General features: G+C 49.0%; 1 long non-coding RNA gene and 1 other non-coding gene across 3 annotated transcripts in view; one reads left to right on the top strand and one right to left on the bottom strand.

Moving 5' to 3' along the window:
• Nucleotides 1-20,482, bottom strand: part of MAML3 — a 193,278-nt gene that overhangs the window by 82,426 nt on the left and 90,370 nt on the right. Inside the window, exons 17-20 of the transcript XR_005373867.1 lie at nucleotides 18,443-19,823; nucleotides 13,344-13,431; nucleotides 12,954-13,066; nucleotides 8,470-8,610 (exon numbers count right to left, since the gene is read on the bottom strand). This is a non-coding gene — a transcript (mastermind like transcriptional coactivator 3). The remainder of the gene's footprint in view (nucleotides 1-8,469; nucleotides 8,611-12,953; nucleotides 13,067-13,343; nucleotides 13,432-18,442; nucleotides 19,824-20,482) is intronic.
• LOC111091089 lies at nucleotides 13,945-19,869 on the top strand. 2 transcript variants are annotated; one of them, XR_005373876.1, is made up of 3 exons: nucleotides 13,945-14,406; nucleotides 15,374-15,473; nucleotides 19,168-19,869. It is a non-coding gene; the product is annotated as an uncharacterized LOC111091089 (long non-coding RNA). The 2 variants fall into 2 exon arrangements; XR_005373875.1 differs by having other exon boundaries at nucleotides 15,374-19,869.

Raw genomic sequence — 20,482 nt, 5'->3', positions numbered from 1 at the left:
TGGGGTTCGAGGATCCACTTCATGCAGGATGATGCCCTTCCACGGCTGCCAAGCTGCTGCCGGCTGATGGCAGGAAGCGGGCTCCTTGGTGTGTGGGGCCCCCATAGAGCTGCTTGAGTATTGTCAGCACACAGAGGCCAGCCTTCCCCACAGTGCGTGATACAAGAGAGAGCAAAGTAGAAGTCACAATGTGCTTTCTGTGCTAGCCTTGGAAGTCACACACTGTCATTTTGTAACATTCACTTGGGTTGCACAAGTCAGCCCTGTTTAATATGGGAGGAGATGACACCAGGACATGATAACCAGGAGGCAAGGCTCGGGGGCCATTTTGGAAGCTGGTGCCCACAGCTGCTTATTGGCCCTGCCACTGCCCTAAGGAATCGGTCCACGCATTGCCTGAGCTTCCCCCAGGAGCTCCACGAATCCGACGCTCGTGGGGATGCCCGAGCGTCCTTTCAGAGCAGGGTCAACAGCTCCTGACCTCCTGCCTGCCTTAGGCAGGTGGTGGCTCCGCGCCACACCCTGGCTGCCGCGCTCTGCCTTGGTAGCCGCGCACGTGTGGGCAGTGCTAATGAGTCACCAAGACACCGGTTAGCCAGGCACACACCACGGCCTAGAATGCAACCCTAAAGCAAGACCCTCCTCTAGAGAACCTTCCAGCTGGAGTGTTGCTCCCAAATGGGCGTCTGCTGGCCCCAGAAGGTCACAGGCCTATTTAAGTGTCTGAATGATACCTGTGAGGCTCTGGGGAGGACGCGCCCTCACTGGATTTCTGCTCTTTGTCTGGAGGGGAAACAAGCCTTGCTGACTCAGGTGGGAGTAGAGAAGCTAACTGTTGGCCGTTGCCGGGCTCCTTCGGTGGCTGGCCGTGCAAATTCCAGTGAACCTCCATGATCTTCTGCAGGACGATCTAACCTAGCTTCCAACTGTAAGATGGGAAATTCTGAATTCACTGAAGAGATCAGCCCCGCTAGGCGGTGTGTGCACCTCACCTCCGTCAGTCTTCCCAGGAACCCCGGGAGGTCGCAATCAGACCACCGTTTTAGAGAAGAGCAAACAATCTCAGGGACCCTAAATGACCTGCCCAGTTTCCCAGCTGGCAGGTGAGGGTCCAGGATTCTCACCTGGGTGAGTCCCCCTCCCCAAGCCCAGGGCATGTCCAGGGAGAGGAAGGCCAGGACCCTGGCAAGTGGCCACAGCCCAGCCCGGCCAGGAGGAGGCTGGGGCCGAGGCCCACGGCCACGGCCTTGGGTGGGGGGTGGCTGGAGCTTCCCCCTCTCCTCCAGCCCTTCTCCAGTCGGGGCAGCAGGGATGCGGGTCCCACTCAGGGGTTAGAGTGTGCACCCCCCCTCCAGGGAGGCTCAGGCCGTTCATAGTAATAGTTGCCGAACCGGCCCCCCCAAGCTAAGCACCACTTGTAAACCTCACAGCATTCCTGTGAGGTAAGTATTCCTGCGGCAGGCAGCGGGGCTAGGACAGGAGGGCTGGGGAGCACCGCAGGCCCCGGAGCCCAGGCTCCACGCTCCCGCTCCCGCTCCCAGCCCAGGGCCCAGCGCCTCTGGGGCCATCGTGGCCTCGAGGCCCAGCACCAAACAGGCTCCTCGTGGGAGGGCCTGGGCCACTGGAGCCTCCCGCCCCCAGGCCCCCAGGGTGCTCCCCCAGGCAAAGGCGGCCGCGGGGGGGGGGGGGGGGGCTGCAGGTGGAGGGCTCCAAGGGGGGGGGGCGGTGCTGGGGCTCGGGGGGGGCGGGTGCTGGGGCTCCGAGGGGGTATGGGGGTGCTGGGGCTCCGAGGCCGGGGAGGGGGTGCTGGGGTTCCGAGGGGGGGAGGGGGTGCTGGGACTCCGAGGGGGGAAGGGGTGCTGGAACTCCGAGGAGGGGGTGCCGGGCTCCGAGGCAGGGGGGGTAGGGGATGGGGGGTGCTGGGGCTCCGAGGCCAGAGGTGGGGGGGCGGCTGGGCTCTGAGGCCGGGAGGGGGATGCTGGGGTTCCGAGGCCGGGGCTCCGAGGTCGGGGTGGGGGCGCGGGGGGGCTCCGAGGTCGGGGAGGGGCGGGGGGTTGCTGGGGCTCCGAGGCCGGGGTGGGGGGCACCGAGCTGGGTGCTTCAGCGAGCGACAGCGGCGCGGGGGCTCCGCGCCCAGGGCCCGAGTTCCTCGCAGGGGTGGGTCCGCCCCGAGGGCGGGAGCCAGGGCCGGGGGCGGGAGCCAGGGCCGGGGGGGCTGCTCCGGGCCGCGAGCCCCCGTAGTCTTTGTGTCTTTGGAACCGGATTCCCCCCTCGCTCCCCGCCCGCGCCGCCCGCCCCTCCCCGCCCCTCCCCGCCCCGAGTCCCAGAGGAGCATCAGCAATTAGCCCGGGCCGGGGGGGGCGGGGGCGGCGGGACCCCCGCTCCTCCCCTCCCCCCCGCCCCCGATCGGCCCGGCCCGGCCCGCCCCGCCCCTGGAGCCCGCGCAACCCGTCTGCGCTGCCTTCGTGCGCCCCCTGCCGGCCGCTCAGGGCCGGGCGAACCCCCGGAGCCGGTCCTCGGCAGAGCTTCATCTCCGCGGACAATAGACAATGGAATTTTTTTTTTTTTGGAACAATGATTTATTTTGGGGGGTGGGGATAAGGAGGAAGGAGGGAGGGAGGAAGCGGCAGTGTGTTTGTCATCGCTTTGGAAAAAAAAAATCTCTGTTCTATCATTGTTTCTGCATATCCATTATATTGAGGACAAAAGAAGCCCGTTCTGGAACAACAAAGCCAAGGGAAGTGTTTTCTGGGGCTGACATTTAATTGTGCGCGCAAGGTGCCACAGGAGCATGCGGAGCAGGAGCGGGAGCGGGTCGAGGGGAGAGGGCACAGCCCCAGGCCCCGGCCCGACCTGCTGCTTGAGGCCTGGGTCCCCTCCGCCGCCCGCAGACCCCCCCAGGGCACACACTGCACACAACCCTACCTTCCTTACGGCTTTCCCACCCATCACAAGGCTTCCTTGCGGAGGATTTTCACAGCACCTCCCAGCTCTATTCTTTTACAGCCAACAGGGAAGACTATGCTTTGCCTCCCAACCTCAGTACACGGTCCTTACCAAGATGATCCCAATTTTTAGGAGCTTTTAGGAAGCTTGGGGACACTCGGTCCAACCTCTGGTTTTACAGATGAGTGAGAGAGAATGCCTGGACCAAAGTCTCACAAATAATCTGAGGTGGAAGCAGCACCAGAACCTTTCTATCCTGAACCCTGGTTTCTATTGTGACCTGCCGCTGCATGTCCTTGATGCCCAGCACCCCCTGGCTTGCTCACCCTCATGGCCTCCTTTCCGCAGGAGAAGCCCATACACAGTGAGCTGTGTTGCACCAAGGTGGGTGATAAGCCTGGGGGGTGGTGGGGGGATGGACAGAAGCATTCCTGCTTGGTGGCAGTCTCTTTCACTCCCCCTCTTTACCCCTGTCTCTCTGTGCAATGAAGCAGGGCGGGGGGGGGGGGGGGTCAATGCGGATATCATTTTCAATTTATTTATTTCACTATTTTGATGTAAGTCCGTATGTAAAACCTATTGTAATTATCCAAAACTCTCCAGAAAATGCTCTTCCTGGGTCTCTGTCCTTGAGTCCCCAGGGCTAACCTGGTTCCTGGGAACACAAGAAGTGCTTTCTGTCTTTGAAAACTGCTCAGTGGTCTCTTGGCAAGAGTGGTTTGCCCCTGGGAACCTGAATAATACAGATTTCCTTCTGAGGTTCATGAAAAAAATCCTTGGAGAGATGCAGATAGCTGATCACGCTGTAGAACAGAGACATTTTTTCTTTTTCCACCTTCTAAAACATGCTACAACAGACGGTGCTCCCCGTTAAACCCTTAACTGTGTCACAATGAGAGAAGAATCAAGTCTGAGATGAGAAGCTCAGTAAACATCTTTGCACATCCAAAATAAGGCAGCCCGTCACAGAAGTCTGCTTATTTTAAAGGTTGTTCAGTCTGTTTAAAGCAAATAGACCAATCTCACAGTCTGCAGACAAGTAGACAACAAGCAGAGGAAGTTTCAAAACAAAGGGCCAGAAGATTCCCTAACTCTCTTTAAACTGTCTTATAAAAAGCACAGAGGAAGAAGACAACACACTCGGCTTGCAAGCAATTCCTAAACCTTTCTGCTGGGTTTTGGCACTTTAAGAACTCGGGTTTATACAGGGGCCTCGTGAAATGTTAACAGGGAGCTTAGATCTCCAAATCCCCTAGTCTTCATTTGTTTGTTCCTTTTTTCCTTACCCGCTGTGATTCATCCTGGCTCTACAAAAAGCCCCACTGGTTCAATGATATTTTAATATGACAACCACACACTTACAAACACCTTGCCTTGAGGACTTTGTGAGACTCAAATGTGATCAAATGAGATGATGTAGGTGAAAATACTTTAAAAGTCTAAGGTACCCTTCAGATGTGAAGTGTTATTCCCATATATCCGAGGTTTTGAAAGTACTGAAGTCATCGGAGCACTTAGCATCACTGTTTGGCAAAGTTGTGATCCGGCCCATTTTTCAGGACTCAGCGGTTACGCATCTGGGGTAAAGCTTCATGTAAATTTTAGACTGTCCAGCTCTCATTTTAAAGAATACCCTCGCGGCATGCTGGAATCTGGTAAGTGCTAGAACGTTGGTGACTCACTGCTTCCCCCATGTCCTTATTTGGTAGCATGCAAATAAAAATGATCATTTTCAGATTTAGAATTTCTCAGAGCATGGTGTGAGCAGCTATTTTTGCTTTTGCTCCAGTCACCATTCTGTGTAGTAGAAAGTGCATTTAGAGTTGTAAAAACTGTTTTTCCATTTGCAGCCTAAATTTAAATATGGAATACAGCAACCCAAGTACTCCCTCGGCTAGGTACAGAAGTCACCATGACTCAAGCCAGTACTCCTGGCACGTGGCCCTCATTTCTGCCCGTGAAAGGCCTGCACATCACTAGATGCACAAGTATTCACAAGACTGTGTCACCCATGCACGTGGCATCTCTCTTTGGGGCACCTCAGGCGGTTTGCGGGTGTTCTGTAACTCCTTCTCTTACCGTCTGTATCGGAGAGGTAGGGACTGATTGAAAGGACACCCAGTTTGTGGAAAGTGGAACCCTAAAGCGGTCCACTGGCTTCTCTATTCCAGCCCCGGACTGAAGAAATGATTGATGCCGCTCAAGATGAGCAAATCTTGAAACCCCAATTTTGCCCATAGTTGGCGCCCTATCTTCCTAAAACCAAGCCTGCTAGAAGTTTCTCCAGAGGTCGATGTCCAAATTTATCTCCTGCTCACGAGGCTGGCAGCTGGACCCGTTACCTGATTTAACCCCAGGCCCTACACAGTCCGCACCTTGGACCTGACCCGGCAGCCGAGGTCATGACTCCCTTGCTGTGACCAGGCCTTCGGATGTGAGTGTCCATGATGCCCCTTCGAGGACAACCGGTCCAGGCTGGCCAGCTGCAAGACCAATTTCAAGCTGGTTTCAATTAAACCACATTCCGGTGACTATTTCCTTTCTCTTTTAAAAAGAAACCTTCCGTGGCTCCTTGGGGCCAGGCTGGTGGCCCTAACTTCTTGGAAGCTTCTGTTTATGTGCTTTGTGGGGCAGGCTGATGAACATCAGCTCGCTCTCCTCTCCCGGCGCCTCCCTCACTGCCCCAGCTGCTCTCCCGAGCTCCAGATCTTGTGGAGGACCAGCATCTGATGCCGCGTCCCGATGAAACAGCCGTCCCCGACTGGGCCTTGGCCACTGGGGCCTCGGAGGAGGAGGAGCTGGGCATGTGGCTGCTCGCTCGGCCTCCCTTCCCCTCCAGCTCTACCATCTGTACTGGGGACTTCTGTCCCTGTAAATTCTTGCAATGTAGGAAATGCCCAGTGGAAATGCAAAAATAATCATGTCATCTTTCACACATTTATGGTATTTTGGCAATGTTTCTAATAGCCGCTAAGGGACAAGAGTTTATCTTTCTATCTTACATCTCATAAATCTTTTCTTTTTCTTCCATCGCTAGCGTAAATTGTGCTTAGTCCAATAACAAGGTTAAAATTATAGTGCTTTTCATCATTACGGAGATGCTCTTGCCTCTTGATGGGGACAACGGCTACATCTAAAGCTTAGCAAATGTTTTTTTTTTCCCCTTTGCCTGCATCGAGATGTTGTCTGGAAGACAAGATTTTCACTCCGCTGAGCGTCGGCTTTGTTCGAGGCCTCTGTTGGGGAGTGTAAACACTTACAGGAGAGGCCTGTAACCTGCCGGAGAGTCTGATACTGTGTGCCTCTGTTCTTCCCTGAATGTCATTTCCAGACCAAAAAAATAATAGAGGGATGGGGGGTGGGGGGCGGAGAGTCATCTGAGGTATCTGGCAGTGGTGAGGAACCTGGGCTATCCATATAAACAAGTCACTTAACCTCTCTGAGCCTCAGGCTCCTCATTTGGGGCTAATAATCATGCCTCTTAAGTTCATTATGAGGATTTAAAGCAACAGAATGTGTAAAGAGCTTGCACAGTGGCCGGCACATAATAAGCCCTTGGTAAGCATTTGCCAGCATCCTCATCGTTAGCATTTCTATCCTGTCACCACGTGACAGCCTTCTGCCCTGCAAGACCCTAGAGCTTCCAGAAGAATCCATGTAGCATTGCCATCTTGTACCTCTGGCTATGGCGTCATGACTTCCCAGTTCAGCTTCTGCTTTCCCAGGCCGGAAACGTTCCCCAGGCAGAATTGGCCACCAGCTCATAGAAACTTGAATCCCAGGCAGGAATGAGGTCCTCAGCCAGTCGGCCTCTCCTCTCTACTACCGACTGCTGCTTCTCCCTCACAGAGGTGGTCACGCTGCTCCCCTGTCAGCCTGCCACTCCCCCCCACCACACAGGGGTCTGTTGGAGGTGATCTGGGGGACATGCTCTTTCTACCTTTCCAGAAGTACATCCTCATCGATCAGTTTCTGCAGCCTTCTGTGGTTCTCCCTGACGCCAGCTTCTGTTGCCAACCATCCAGGAGACACCTCCATCCCTTCTCCATCACACACCTAATTTTTGACTGAGGGTTCAGTTAGGATGTTTTCTGCATCTCCCCGAACAAGACGATCCATCTACTCAGGCTGTCATCCCTAACTGAGGCACTGACTCTTCTCTCTGGAACACAAGGCCAATGTCATGCCAACCATGCTCTCAGCTGAGCTCATTAGTCCAAGTTCCTTATTTTCAAACTCGGTCAGACATTCATTCACTGTAGAAGCGGAAGCGGCCTTTCGATGATGTCTGAGTTGGAGCACGGCTCTCTCACCAGAGTTTCGGGGTCTGCTTTCTCTTCTCTTTCTGAGTAATTCAGCTAGCCTCAAGAAGAGCTTGTATTTTCCTCTTAGGAAGCAAGCCCAGTGTGGAAACTATACTTTAGGTTTGGTTTTTGGAAACGATGGATCATATGGACTGACCATTTCTTCCTAATCACAATCCTCCTAGTAAGCTAGCTAGCTACCGTCTAGGTGTCTCTCCATCATCGACCTATAGTGCTTCGCTAGTGACTTCCTTACATCTGACCCAGAGTACCTGCACTGAAGGGTAGATGTGCCAAGACATGGCTGACAACTGATACAATGGCCTGGTTTTTGCCAGACTCTGTTTGTCCTCAACAAGTGGGACTGGACACGTCTCTGAATTACATTATTACATTAGAATGCAATAGGGAAATGCCTGGAAATGCGCAGACTGGCTTATGCTGAAGCTGATGTAAGTCAATGGAAAAATGCACTGGCAAGGTTCAGACACGAGGAAACACCTTTTTCTCCAAAAGGTTGCATACAGCCGACCAGGGATCAATACTTACAAGATGAAAATGGATGCTCTATTTTGATTTCTCTTTCTCCCTTGAAACCCCATTTCCCATTGGTTCTGAGTTCTTTCCTCCTTTCTTTACTTCACAATATCTCTCACTCTTGTTTCTTTCTTTTCATTCCTACTCGAACCCTGGTCAAAGTCCTCTTAACCTCATGTCTGGTCCATTATAATCACATTCAGACGGCTCTATCTACTTCACCTCTTTTCTCTTTAAACATCATCCTAAAACTGCCACCTGATTAATCTTGTTAAAACACCACTTTCCCCAAACTCCACTGACTCCCAATCCTCCAACTGCCCTACAGGACAATGTCTCAAATTCTCTTGCTATGGCATTAGAACTGCCCCCCACCCCCAAACAGGTCTCCAACTTGCTCATCCACTCCCCACCTTTCTCGATTAACCTCCACAACCTCCTCATCTAAAATGTGCCCGTGCCACAATCATTCCTGGACACACCTTTCCTTTTCCTTCCTGCTTTTCCAAATCTTCCCCTGTCTTAGAAAGGAGGCTCAAATGGACCCCCAGCTCGAAACGATCGCTCTCCTCAGAACATCCTGAGATGCTGCTTGCATGATTAATTCCACGTAGGCATCAAACACCTTCTCTTGACTTTCCTTGTCATGTTTTGAATTGTTCCCTAGTTGTCATGTGCTTACCTCCCCTAGCAGGTCCCCGGTAGTGGAATTCCTCACACACGGTTGATTTGTAGTCCAAGTTTCTTCAGAAGTATCTTGCCCACGTCTTGCATTATGCAGGCATTCTAGAATGTTGGATTTACTGCATAGAAGAGCGAACAACTGAAAAGGAAAGCAAATGAGTCAAGCTGTGTTCATCTACCAGCACAGAAAGGACACGTCCAGAGTTTTGTTCACGCGCATGTCGAATTTGAGGGGATGACAGAGGATGTGCTTTTCAAAGGATTACGTACATAACCAGAATGAATCTTGTGAGGCCATCCTGCCCAATTTCCTGGCTCTATGCCATCTGAGACAGAAACAGATCTGTCCTATGCTTCAAGACCCCAGAGACGGAAAGCCTTGGCTCCGTTCCATAGTCAAGTTTCCGAGCTACACTGCCTCTCCCTGTGACAGACAGTTCTTGAACCTGTCATGCTAGGCCAGTGCTCTGCAGGTTTAGTTTGCCTAAACTCCTACAGTGCATGTTTAAAATTTAGCTTCCCATGCTTACCCCCCAAAATAACATTTAGTCATTTGGGAGTGGGGGGCACATGGATCTGATCATTCTGATCCAGTGGTCTGGAGAACACACTGGGAAAGAAGGAGACTACTCTGATTTAATATTTAAAGAAAAATAGTTTAGGCCTGTTAATTCCCGGACCATTTTCCGCAAACCTTACAAAACAACTGATTAATAGTTTTTCTTAATAACTGAGCGTCCTTCTAGGAGTATTGTTAACCTCATGAATATTAAGCTCCAAGAAACATTTGCTGTTCCACACATATTTATTGAGCACCAATGTGCCAGGCATCATATTCTAAAGATGGATGAATTAAGTAATAAAGAAGGTGGATCCTCGTTCTGAGGAAGCTCGTAGCGTAGTGAGTAGGAAAATGAACCACTGTGGTAGGGATGGCGCTGACCTACCACCTTTCATCTGAAGTTGGGAGACATTATATGTGTCTGTGGCAGTTCAGCAGGGGCAGGCACTTGGGGTCCACTGTGCATGACACTAGCCAGAAAGTATATATAATATGTCCCCTCCCCTGCTCCTGACTTTGTGCCTCTAGGGCAAATGAAAAGAAAATGCTGTCACCCCACCACTCCAACTACTTTCCAAAGGGGATGAGCATTATTAGTCATTCAATCAACCATGCCTTATTAAACATTTAGGATGACTAGCACTCTGTAAGACATTTGGAAAGGACATTGTTCCTCCTTCTCCCTGCCCTAGACTTTGCCATAAGAGTGTTATAGTTCTTCTCCATTCATTTGGGGCCCTTTGATTTCCCTGCCACCAGCACTAAAGGCTGAGTGTTCATTCCGTTCAGGAAATGAATATTTAGTGAGTATTCCAACATGTAAGGCACTTGCTAAGTGATGTAAGGAATATAAAGATGAATCAAGCACAGGTCCTACTCTGAAAAACTCACCTCTAGTATAGAGACACATTGTGTGCAGAAATACTGTGCCGCAAAGTCAAATATAAGTACATATACCATGGGGGTTCCTTCCGGCAGGATTGGGATTGAGAAAACGGGGAGAATGGGAGGGATGGGGAGTGAGTGGGTCATGCCTAGGAGAGGCAAGTCCAGGTCTGTAGGTGTCAGCCTGGAGGTGTGTAGGGGCCTCCTGGAGAAGACAGCCAGTGGCTGGTTAGAAAACGTGTGCCCGGTGCACGGAGAGAGGTAGAGGCAAGACGCATTAGCGGCATATGGAACTACAAGACTGGGCTTTATTGCCAAGAGTATTGCAGGCAGGAAAAGGGGAATTGAAACATCAGAGATATGTGTCAGACATACCATATTTTCTTATTACACAGCATGGTAATCACTGAGAAGCTGAACTTGTAAAATCTAAAAGGTGAGTTAAAATATTGTATTTACTCATATAACTAATAAAATACATTTGGTTTTTAATCCTTGCTTTTCTCGGGGGATGAGCCTAAAATATTTTCATGCAGCCTGGCCAATTTCTCCACGAAGTCTGTGAGGGGGAGATGTTTTAGTATCAGACGAATACTTTTGTGCTTATTTTACTCAGGAGAAATTGGAAGGAAGGAAACATGGAGTAAAGAAGAGAACAAGATCTCTTTCTCATGGCACCGATATGTCTTAATGACTGAGGAAAAAACTATCATGTATTCTGACTGTGATGTGACTGGGATTATGTGCTTTTTAGAAGGCTGGGTTTATTCTCAGGGTCCCAAACGCTAGATGTCGCAGACCCCTTATCTTTGGCCTTTGGGTTAAAACTGTGATCTCCAAAAATCTGCCCCACAGTCCTCATGGGCTTTGCTTTTGGTTTTATCTCCTTTCTTGTCTTTTTATAGCCTCCTCTCTCTTTATTTCCGATAAGGAGTGTTGGGTAGCAGAGGTAGCCAAGTGATAGGAGCAGGGGAAAGTGGGGGGAAAGCCAGTAGGGAACAACACCTAAGCGTTGATTTGAGAACTCCCTTCAAGTCACTGTTAGAGGCACATGCAAATTAATGCCATGTGCATAATCCTCTTTGAATGTGTGGGTTCAGAAGATCCCATGCAGCTGGATGCTGTCCTCAGAGGAGGTCCTGGCGGGGATCCTTGCCAGAGTAACCAGTAGATCTTCAAAGACCTTGACACTCAAGTTTACTTTCTCGACATCAGGTTCCCCTGCGGAAAATGACCCCTCGTCTTCCACAACTGAATTTAGGAGCATCAGTGTTGCAGAGCGGGTGTCCGAGCTCCCGGAAGCCAGCCAGAATGTGCCAGGGCCGAGCTGGGGCGCTGGAGGGGGGTGTGGTTGGCGCTGAGCAGGGCACTCTGCACTCTGGATGTGCTCTCAGGAACTCCCGAGCCACACGCTGAGCAGCTGGGTGAGAGGGGAGCTCCTCGCTTCGGAAACACCCCACTCGGCCAAGCGGGCCTTTGTTTGAGGTGACTCTGGGAGTAAAAGCAGGTTATCATCACTGTACCCAGTGGTCTGATAGAGCAAACGGAAGAGCTCCGTGAGGTGAGGAGAGGTGAAGAGAAAATTAGTGAGGCTCAAATGGGATAATTGGAAAAGCAGAGGGAAGGCAGTAAATTATGCCTCTTTTGCTTGGTTTAGCTATCATAGCCCAAGAATGGATGAAATAGGTCAGCGACCCGCAGATGAAAAGCAAGATCAGGAAGGATCTGGGGGGGAAGGGAGGCCTGAGCTCCCACTGCACTGCCAAGGGCCGCGGAGGGCCCCTCGGGGAGACAAACAGGGCGGGGGGAGGGGGGCAAACAGCTTTCTCTGCCCGTCCGGAGGCCTTTCTCATGTTGTCAGAGCCTAGACCTGTCAGTAGGAAGCAGGTTGGAAAAACAAGTCTCACAGATGAAGACGCAAATCAAGAGAGAGGGTGCTAATGGCTCATGCGGGCCGGGATGGCTTCAGTGGAGCCTCCACCCCCATGGGCACCCTTGTTCTGTGACCTTGGGAAGTTAGGTAGCCTCTCGGAGCCTCAGTTTCCTCGAGCGTGATAAGGAAATAATTGAGCCAAAAACGTCTTACATATAAGCTTCTTAGGACCCTTCCTAGACTTTAGGACACACTCACAAGGCTCGCTGATTAACACTTCAGAGCATGATTTTCAATGCTCTCGAGGGCATTTTGGAAATCTGGGGGGGCTTTGGGGAGCTGTTACAAGGTAGGAGGGACTACTGCCATTTAGCAGGCAGAGGCCAACAACAATAACATTTTCTTGCATCCCACGTGACTTTTGAGCATTCTACAGGGTAGTTTCATATATGAAAAACCTGACTCACAGTATGGGAACTTAGAACTTCACTTGTTTTTTTAAATTTACACGAGGTCTTTTTGCATTGTTTTAGCACACACTGAATTTTATACAACCATATAAATCAAGATGATTACACTCTGCTTTGTTCAGAGAAATGTCAAGAGCTGTTCATCGTCTCAGAAAAACCCCATCGCGGATGGAGAAACAGCCACCTGTATGGGCTGCCTTTGTAATTATTCCGCTGCTGGGATCTCTCCACATCAGTGAGGCCTCATAACTTGATTGCAGCTTCCAAAGCCATAGCGCACGGTGGCTGAGCGTTCACCCACTGAAATGCCCCTTCTTATATTATAGCGTTGTGCTCTTCTATCGGTATTGCTATCTTTTTGAAGTGTGAAGAGTTACGTTATTTTCTTCCGGATATTAAAGGGGGAATTATAAACCAGTAGTTATAATAAAGAGGTGCTAGCTCTGATAGGTTTGAAACCTGCAGGTCTGGAGAGCCAAGCTCAGCACAACTGTTGTACTTCCCAGAGACAAGGAAATCAGAACCCAAATAGAGGGCATTCCACTTGGTCTAAATTACCCCTGTCCTCTCTCAGCTAGGTACTTGATGCTTGTTTGGTGGTCAGAACAGTTGGGAGCATTGCCGACCCGTGCTGTCTTCTTGCCTTCATGATTAGTATGGGCTCATCTGTCAAGTTTCTGTAGAATGCATACCTTCAAGAGGAAAGGCCATCTTTTCTTCTCCACATGTAACTTTTCTCTACTTTCTCACTCTGGGAGCTGGATCACTCCAGAAGTCCTCTTCCTGGGCTTTCTGTCCCCCTTCCCTGTGGAAAGAGCAAGTTTGGCCAGCAGGAAGGACTGGAGGACCCCCTTCCACTATGGTGCCTCTTGATTTGTCAAGCGCTATCTCCCCACCTGGTCCACAGTCCCAGATCCTGCTGAGTAGGCCTAATCAAACCAATTCAGAGGTGCTATCTCTGACTTGATCACTGGAAGGCGTGTCATAGGGGAGGGAGTGGATCTGTGTACTCCCTGACATGGGCAAAGAGAAAGAGGAGCACCTGCAGGAGAACTCTATGGTGGAGAATGCGCTAATCGTACCTTGAAAACGGTTGTGTGGCCAGACAGCCATGGGGAAGATGGCAAGTGGAGTCAGTCTTCTGAGAGTGGGTCCTGATAACTTTTCTTTCTATTAATATATTAGGATATGTTAGTGGTGAGGGAGTTTGAGTCTAGTCTATTGAAATCAGGAAAAAATAAAGAGCCATTATAAATATTTCAAAGTGTATTCTGTGATCAAGCTCTATGCAGAGATGGACTATTTCCCAAAGATTAACTTTTCCCGTCTCTAGGTATAATAAGAAAATAAAAAGGGAGGGAGGGAGGAAGAGTCGGAAGGAGGGAGGAAATCTTTGAGAAAAACTATTAATTAGGATTGAGGAGATCTACTAAGTCTCTGCCTAGGGCTCGTTGTATTTCCAAGGTTGGCCACAAAAATACCTCCCATCCCACAAGCTCTTCTGCAAACAAGTGAAATCTAACCCCCTTTTCCCTTGAATTGGGTCCATCATGAGAGCAAAATGCCACCTTCTGCTGAAGGAGAGAAATAATAATAATAATATATATTTCTATAGTGAACAAGAGGATTATTTGACACCAAACCAGACCACACTCACTGGACCTAGGGATCAGTTTACAAAAATGGATCTTTGACACAATCAAATTGGCAAAGATGCTCAAGAGTCAGTGGGAACAAGAGTGAGCTAGGAGACAGCAAACATGTAAGCAAGGAGAAGAAGCCCTCGGGGACCAGGGAGGCTGGAGGAGCCGCCGACCGAAAGTAGAGACCCGACCAGATTGGGGACTTGCTGAGAAAGGCTCTTTGTTCCTGGACAAGGTTGCATCAACACAGTCAGAATAGATATCAGTGGCTGGGACCTTCAAGCAGCTGACAGTGACCTTGGCTGGAGGATGGATGGTGCAGGGTGCTGGAGACACCACATAGAGCCGAGTGGAAATAGTTTCACAGGGTTACTGCAGGGCACGTTTTCCTGGCCGTTTCTCTTGGGTCTATTTCTTGGTCTTTCCTTACCCTGTTCTGAATCAAAAGGCCTGACCTCTGCCTGTTGCTTTTCCAAGACTGGAGGATGGGAAGCACTGACAGGTGAGTGGAGGGTGAGGAGAAGGAGAGAGAGAGACAGGAATGTCTTCCCCTTCCTCTTTGCAGCTGCTCAGCATCTCTGGTCCACTACGGTGCCAGCCTCTAGCCCGTGACAATGCCCTGAGCTCCGAACTCCCTCCCCTCTTCCCTCTGCCTTGTGGCAATGCCAGCGTCCAGTCTCTGGATTCCTCGCTGCCCCCCAGCTGGCCTCTAGGCTCTCCCATCCTCGTGTAATCAATCCCCACATCAAAGCCCTTCTGTTTCAAATTCCCCAGTGGTTCCTGTTTTCTAGTTGGATCCTGACTCCTACACTGGTCTCAGGAGCTGGTCAGCTCTGATTCGGGTTGAGAGCTGCTAAGAACCAGCTGGGGAACACCTTGCTGGAAGAGATTTGTTGGCAAGCACCTGGTGTTCAGGACAGCTAGGTGTGTGCCTGCCTCTCCAGAACCACATCAGCTGTTGCCTTTAGGAGGGACTTTAAGAGAGGAATTGAGTGAGGAAGAGGGGCTAGCTAAAAACTTCACCGCACCAAGGATACCAGCAGCGGGAGAAAACTTAAGTCAACTCCGTTTAGAAAGAACCAAGGTGCTCTGATGGAGGCTCATGAATTACTGAATTACCATGGCATCCTTGGGCCTCATCTGTTTGTATCTTGAGTCTGGTTTCAGACAGAACAGAGAATAATGTTGAGTGCCTCTAATTTAATATTCTGATAATATTTCCACCACATCAAATTCCCACTAGGACAAATGTATACAAATGAATCATTATAATTTCCCCCTCTTACCCCAGCCAAGTCACTTGGGCCTCTGCTAAGAAATGATGATAAAAGTGATGAAAACAAAACAAAGCATACATTATAATGTCATTTAAAAAAGAAAAGATTTCCAGGAGATCCTTTGTTGTACTGGAAGAGCACAAGCTGCATTTTTAAATGACTTTTTTTGTTTTCCCTTTTGGATAATCACAGAGAATAAGGCAACCAGAATACTGCTTGGCTGCTGCTGAGGTCATCATTGAGCTCCTGCTGACACGCTGAGCCGGTCAGAGAGCCCAGGACCTCAGAGGAGGTAAGTATAGCCCTGGAGACACGACAGAAGGCATCATTCAGAGGATGGAAGTGTTACGTTTGGCTCTGGTTGTACAGGACCCGGTCACCATGCTGGGGATGAGGACAGAGCATCCGTGCATCATGGGCCACCGTGGACTGCAGTGGGAGAGAGAAAGGCCATGTGGGACTGTGTCCTTGGGGGATATGATTTTTCATGCTGTGTAATGAACCTGCAACAGGGAAGGGCATTTCATTGTGGGTTTTACTGCACTAGGCAATTCTGACAGGTATATGGATACTTATTCCAACTTGCAGTCATAAGATGAAGACAGTAGTTGGGAAGCTGCCTGGCTTGCAGTGATGTATTTGGAGAGAGGGCGTAACATCCAAAGTTCAGAGAACAACAGAGTACAATCATGAAGTCCTAGGGTCATTTGCTTATGTCTTCTACTCCCTTCACTAGAAACAGGGCTGCAACCAAATATCACAGGGCAGTTTAAAAACATGAATCTCTAGTTGGCAGTCCCAGCGGGGACCCCCCCTTCAAGCCACGCCAGCAAGGTGTCAGATGCGTGCATACATTGACCTCTTGGCCAGTACCTCTTCGAGGAGCTTCAATCAATGTCTCATGTAACAGGCCAACCTGCTGAGCCCTGTGCAAATTCCTGACTCACAAAATCATGAAATATAACAAAATGGTTGTTATTCAAAGGCACTAAATTTGGGGGCAACTTGTTTTGCAGCAATAGCTAACTAGAATATACTCCTACCTAGACAAGTTTCTAATCTAGTCCCAGATGTATCTTAGTAAGTACTGTTTGCCACTTAGTAGTGCTTCGGTGTCAAACAGTCATCAGCATCTTTAATGACTGCCTGGTGCAAGCCCCAGTGATGTGCAGGATATGAAGCACAGGCGCCTGTTTCTGACCTACAGGATCTGATAAAATAATAATTATGGGATATCATTTATCGAGTGATTGCTATGAATTAGGCTAATAATTCTCAAAGTCGGTACTGAAAGATCAGTGTCCGCATCATCTTGGAATTGCTTAGAAATGTAAATCCTCAGGTCCTACCCCAGACTTATTGAACCAGAAACTCTGGGAGTGGGCCCAGCAATAGGTAGTTTAGTAAACCCGCCAGGTGATTCCAGGGCACGTGACAGTCTGAGAGTCACCTGAAGTACACACTTGACTTACTTGACCTCATTGAATCCTCACCGAACCCTGGGTTTCTCACTCTTGCCAGGACTGACGTTTGGGGCAAGAGAATTCTTGCTGTGGTTGACCTGTGCATTGTAGGATGTTTGATGTTTGACAGCATCCAGGCCCCTACCCACTAAGGCCAGTAACGCCTCTCTCCCCAGTTGTGATAACTAAAAATGTCACTAGACACTGCCATATGTCCTCTGGGAGTCAGAAATCGCCTCCACATGAGAACCATGACTTTAACCCTATGAGGTAGTGTTTGAAAATAGACCCAGAATTGATTTTGAATGGGTATGGTAAGACAGGTAGACATGGAAATGGCTGTCACAAAGAAAGAAGTTTTTATTCAGAGTTCCCTAGAAACAGGAGGTGGTGTGCTACATCATGGGGAGGCCACAAAGCAGAGTACCAGGGTCAGTAAGGAGGCAGAGGGAGCAGGGGAAATAGAGGTTAAGAGCCTTTATTTTGGCTTCTGTGCAAAGGAAAAGGTGAGGCATGGTAAGTGGGGATAGGACTAGCTGGTTTGGATCATTTTAGTGGGCTCTGGGGCCAAAGGACTGTTCCTAGTTGCTCTGGGGAGATTAGGGCATGGGCTAATGGTCAGAATATGAGACCCCAATAAAAGAGGTGGTTAGGGGTACGGGCTTTGGATTGGTTGGCTCACACATGAGAAGGATGCTTGCAGGCTAGTCCCTTGCCAACTCTAGGAATTGACTAGCCCTGAGAGGGGGCAGTCTCCTGGAAGTCAGCAAGGCCCCCGATGTCAAGGCATCAGCATACGAAGGAGTGCTTGATACAGGCAGGCACAGTTGCCCTATTTTATAGATAGCAAAGCCGAAGTGCACAGAGGTAACCTGTCATAAGTCATCTCTTCCCCAAGGGGAGGACCCATGTTGAAACTTAGGTCTATGTACCCCTCCAACCGTGCTGTTACCTGTGTGCTATACTGCTGTTCATCTAGCTGGTTGAGCACACGTGTGAGCATCTATAACTATATAAAAAGATACCTGACACAGCAGAGGAGGATGTTGAAAAATTTCTACATGAAATAATTACACGAAGCAATGAGGAGAAGAGATGGCCTATAGCGGTCAAAAAGGCTTTGTAGAAAATATGTCATTCAGACTGCTAGTACCATTATGCTTGCTGGAGGGTCTTGAAAGTTGGAGAAAACGAAGCTAGGCAAAACTGTGGAGAAAGAATATTCTGAAAAGATGGGAAATGATGTGATCACAGGCTCAAAGGCTCCTAGGAGTGTGCAAGGTCTGATGAAAACACCAAGTGTTAATAGGCTGCTTTGGTTACTTGAAAGTAGATTAGAAGGAAAAAGAAGAAAAGGGGGCTGCAGCTGGATGCCACCCACTTTAATAAGCTAAATCCATCAGAAGCAGTGCACGGAAGCACAAAATATTCAACATGATGAACTAAATATCGACACACACAAAAAAATCCCCATTGAAAAGCAGTGCCATAATTCCAATGCCTGGGCTCCATGAAATTTAGAGTAAGAATCAAGCTGGAAATTTCTACTTTGACATGTTGCAAAATCTTCAGCTGGGCTGGGAATGGGTGACCAACAGGGACTGCACAAAGAAAGCCCTTTCCACTGAGACTAAACGAGCGTCAAAGGCCTTGGGAAGGGGAGCGGACCGCCATTCATTTACTTAGAGGTTTCTGAGAGCTGATGCTGCGCCAGGCACTGTGCTGGACGACAGATCATTAGTCACATTAATAAAACAGGATCTCTGCTGTTGAGGGACGAACAAAGTAGGGAGCTCACCCGGGCAGAGCAGAGGAGACTTCTGTCCAGCCGGGCGGTGGAGAGGTACAGAACGAATGGGCACCTGTCCAGGTGGTGAAATCCCAAGAGGAACCTGCAAAGATCAAGGTCCCTCCCTGGAGGCAGGGGTGCCCTCCGTCATCGCTCTCACGCCGCCGGGCGAGTGTCATAGTGCACACCATTGCTGGGGCCACCCCCCAGGGGTACTGATTCCCTGGGTGACAAAGGGAATGCTACCCTCAGTCCTTGACAACTCCATCAATACCTTCGTTTCCAATTGACATTTCCGCAGAAGGCCTTAGCAAGAATTTAGCCAGAATGCAAGCTCCAGCTGGGCCGAGATATTTGCCTATTTTGCTCATTGCCATATCCAGAGTGCTTGGCCCACGTTAGGGACTCAGTGAGTCTTTCTGGAATGAATGAGTGGACACATACACATGCTAGAGGTAGGGGAAGGGCAGACGTCAAGAAGAAATAACAAGAAAGGGGTACTTTTAATAAGGAGGTTGGAACGATATGAGGTCCTGACTTGATTTTTACCAAAGTTCTGCGGTGTTTGGGGAGAAGCAAAACCCTCTGGTCTTGCTCTGCTGAACTAGAATTATGAGTTGAATGGCTGCTCTTAAATAGGCATCCTAAGAAATGGTGTGGTCATGACAAAATAACCATTAAGTGCCTTTCAAATCCTCCAAAGGCTCCTGTCTGTGACTATTTCTAACCCGCAGGCTGGGCCACAAGAATTCTCTGACAGGGCTCTGCGTCTCCTCGCTCACACACATCTACCAACTCACTGTGGACTCAGGCCCCAGGAACAGCCCAGGCGCCCTGCCGTCACGCCTCCTTCCTAAGGCCGGTGCACCGGCTGGAAAGCACAGACCTTGGAAACGGTGGAGGAGAAAAATCAGGGCATCCCAGCAAGTTAAGCAAACACCTAATCAAGTGTCTGGACACAAGGACTGTGTTGCCAGATTTTTATAAAATTATTTTCAATGGGAAAAGCGGTCTTGCTCCAGATGTAGCAAACATTAGGTCTTCAATGCCCCCTACCCCCACCCCACCTCCGGCCCAAGTCCTTAAGTACTTTTCAAAATTCTCAGTTCAGATTTTGACTTTAATTCGCTCCTTCTACTTACATACCTTCTTGGGAAAAATTTTTTTTCCTTGTATACCTTTTCTCCTTTCTTGTCTCACTAATCAATGTCTGTATTTGGCCGAGATCTCCTTTAACTTGGGCCCAACAATGGGTGGGCCTCCAGAGGCGGGCAGAAAGGGAGCAGGTCTCTTTAACAGAACCAAGCAGATCACAAAATGTCTGTCAAAAGAACACTGTCTGCCTCAAGCTTCCCACTCTGATGGGCTCAGTGCCGAGCTCTGATTTGCTCTAGTTAAAAAAAAAAAAAAAAAAAAAAAAATCCCCTAATTTTACTGTCAAGATTTTGAGAAGCATTCTCATGGTTTTAAAGAGATTATTGCATAATTTGTTCATGTTTAAAGAATTATATTGTTAAATAAATTTAGCTCTCCAGATTCTAAATGACAAAAACAAGTGAAGTTACATCATTTGAATTATGAAGTGATAATGTCTTCCAATTCTGCCCCAATCAAAAGTGTAACAGTTTAAAGCTTATAATAATCATGTTCAAACATATTCAGATTATAATTACTTTTCTTCTGATAATGATAGCCCGTCTGATTGGATGATTACCTATTTGACTTTGATAAGTCTCAGAGGTCAAAAAAGGGATAATTGCAGACATCTGTTTTCTATGGAAAATATAATCTCAGAAAATAGTGTTTAAAGTGACATCTGCAAATATGTGTTTTAGAAAGAAACTCGTTGCACATTTAAAATCACAGGGAAAAGAAGCAATTCCTAAGCTACTATGCATCACACTGTCTATGTAAATAGATGAACAAGTTTAACTTACTAGTATTCATGTATGCATAAGTAATTACAAGCAGGCATGATTATATTTTGTGCAGGTAAAATTAAGAGATGGAAATAGACTATGAGAAAGGAATTTGAAAGGGCCTATGATG

This window comes from Canis lupus, chromosome 19, assembly GCF_011100685.1.
Source record: "Canis lupus familiaris isolate Mischka breed German Shepherd chromosome 19, alternate assembly UU_Cfam_GSD_1.0, whole genome shotgun sequence".
NCBI classification, from domain to species: domain Eukaryota; kingdom Metazoa; phylum Chordata; class Mammalia; order Carnivora; family Canidae; genus Canis; species Canis lupus.
The sequence above is the reverse complement of the archived record's forward strand: the minus strand, read 5'-3'. Positions and strand labels throughout refer to the sequence as shown.